The sequence below is a fragment of the Penaeus monodon genome, chromosome 3 (assembly GCF_015228065.2).
Source record: "Penaeus monodon isolate SGIC_2016 chromosome 3, NSTDA_Pmon_1, whole genome shotgun sequence".
Lineage (NCBI taxonomy): Eukaryota > Metazoa > Arthropoda > Malacostraca > Decapoda > Penaeidae > Penaeus > Penaeus monodon.
In genome coordinates this window covers 55,343,298-55,346,247 of record NC_051388.1, presented here as the reverse complement: position 1 = coordinate 55,346,247, position 2,950 = coordinate 55,343,298, and positions in this window count along the sequence as shown.

The following is a 2,950-nucleotide window of genomic DNA, read 5'->3' as shown; positions in this document are numbered from 1 at the left end:
TGTGTGTGGTGTGTGTGTGTGTGTGTGTGTATGTGTGTGTGTGTGTGTGTGTGCGTGCGTATTGTGTGTTTTGTGTATATATATAATTATATATATATATATATATATTATATATTTATATATATATATATATATATATATATATATATATGTATATATATATATATTATTTTATACATATATATATATATTATATATATATATACACACACAATAATAACATAATTATTGAGACAACCGGCAGTTTCTTACTATTTCCTAATATTATTTTCATACAGGGAATTAGTGTCCAGAAAATCCATTCTTAGCCTGAATCAGTGCAGCAACACGTCTTTGCATGCCTTGAATGTACCGGCACGCCTTTTCCCTTATTTCTGGGGTTTTATGCCATAACTTTATTAATCAATTTATTAATTTACTGAACTTTGTTAGTAAATTCTACTTGGTTTGTCTCGATTTTCATGTCTTTCCATAAGCATTTTATGGTAATTAAATCTTGTTTCTAGGCCAATCAAGCACTCAGATACCATTGTTATGCAGATGGGTTTATACACTTTTGGCCGTGTGGCAAGGAGCTCTACCATTATCTGGCAACCACTCACGAACGTCTATGAACGTCATGATATCCAAATTGATTCAGATTAACTTTTGTGATGCCTAATCTTAAAGTATTTATCTAAGTGATTACAGACCACATCATCATCTCGGTAGGGAATTTTAATTGTGCTGCCCGGCAGTCGGGGTGTTTCCTCTCCAAGATGTTTTTTTCTAACAAATTTTCGTCTGCCCATCAGTATTGTTACCGTAGACTCATCAGAGAGACAAACATGCAAATATGAATAAAAACTGAAGTTACGAGATGACTGAAAAATGTAAATCAAATCCTTATGGCCTCCATCACCAACATGACGTTTTTTTGTTTTTTTTTCAAACTCGCTGTTGAACCAAACACGAACATCATATTAAATGTAATATTCTGTAATTGACATATATTTTTTTCCATGCATGATTTACCTAGCAATGGAGTCAAAAGGAATATTTAAGTGAGCTTTACCTTTTTCAAATCCTCAGATACCTATTTCTTGTGAACCTTTGCCCAGGCTAATCGTTTCTTCCTCATGATTATGGTTGGTCCTGGTACCTTAGTTGGCCTGCTTGCTAGGTATCCCATCTCATTTAACTCTTATCTCACTATAGAGGCTTACACGCAACGCCATAGTTTCCCCACTCATTAGCCAGTTGCTTGGAGGACTATGTACCATCTTATTTAACCATATTTACAAGTATTCTGTCCTGTCTGTAGGAGGAGGCAGATTTCCTAACACCCTTCCCTCTTCAATTAAGTTCATAGTTTTTTTAATTTGTAATTTATATATATATAATATATATATATATATATAATATATATATATATATATATATATATTTATAGTATATATATATATATATATATATATATATATATATATATATATATATATATTATATATATATATATAATATATTAATATATATATATATATATATATTTTATATATATATATATATATAATATATATATAGGTATATATATATATATATATATATATATATATATATATATAAAATATATATATATATATATATATATAGGCACAAACACAGTAACGTGTACACGAAGATGAAAAAGAAAACGGTCACAGTAAAAAATAAAAATAAATCGTGACGTTTCGAATCCTCACGAGTTCCTCTTCAGACGAATTATAACCAAAATGATTTATTTTAGTTTATTATTCGCCTGAAGATGAATTCGTGAAGACTTCGAAACTATGTATATATATATATATATATATATATATATATATATATATTGTTACGCCGGTCCGCCTCGTCTCTCTGCCACCAACACAAGGCAGGCTAGGCAGACGGCGTGTTATATACAGGGTCGTGAACACTGAACAGCTCCAAGAGGCACCAAGCACCACAGCGTCCCAGAACACCACGAGAGGAAACGCCCAGTGGCGAGGCAGGGCACGAAATAAACACAGAATGACAGTCTTTCCTTTATTAACACAAGTTATTTACCCGTACACTTTTCTATAGGCACAATACAGGGGGAAACCAGCATGTCACACTGCACGATACAGCTTATAACAGGGCAACACAAAGTATATATCAGGTCACAAGGGCACACACGAGGTCTTCACAGGAGCAGCACCCAACTCCGTCTCTCCGCTTGTTCCTCCGCTCCTCCGCTCACAGCCAGCTGCGTCATGTTTGCCCAGGTCCCTTCATGTTAACACATGCCCAGGTCATCCTTTTCATGTTAACACATGTTTCGCACAGAGACAAAGACCCACTGGCGTAGCACTATCCCCCCCTATCAAGCAGACGACCGTCTGCTCTGACATACCTAAACCTGAAACAAACTACAGAAAATTTAAATAAAATCAGTTCTCAGAAACACAAAAATCTTTCATCCAGCGCGGCTTTCTTCGCTCTCGCTGGGGTCTCTCTGGAGGAGGTGTGGGCGGCGGTAGATTGGCAGTGGCACCCAGAGGGGAGTCTTCTGCCCCAAGACCTGGCTCATGGTCACCATTAACGTCTGTTGCATCGCCCTCACCGTCCAAATGCTCGTCCTCATCTCGGTCAGCGTCTGCCACGTCCTCATCGCCGCTACTGGGGCTAACGTCATCTTCTTTTTCACCATGGCCCCAGGAGTAGCTTCCTGGCCCATGGTAACGCCACAGCCGGTGCGCCAAGTCCTCGAGGAAGTCAGGCAACGGCCCCACACCAACCAACTCCTTGCTCCCCGACGACTCTTCTAGACGCTCCACTTCCTCACAAGTACCCAGCTTTGCACCAACTGGCACCTTCTGGGCCTTATCAGAGAAGTTAGCTACCAACACTGTAACTAACCCCTCCCCTGGTCCAACAAGGCTCCGCCCAACCGCTACGCCATCAGCCAGCT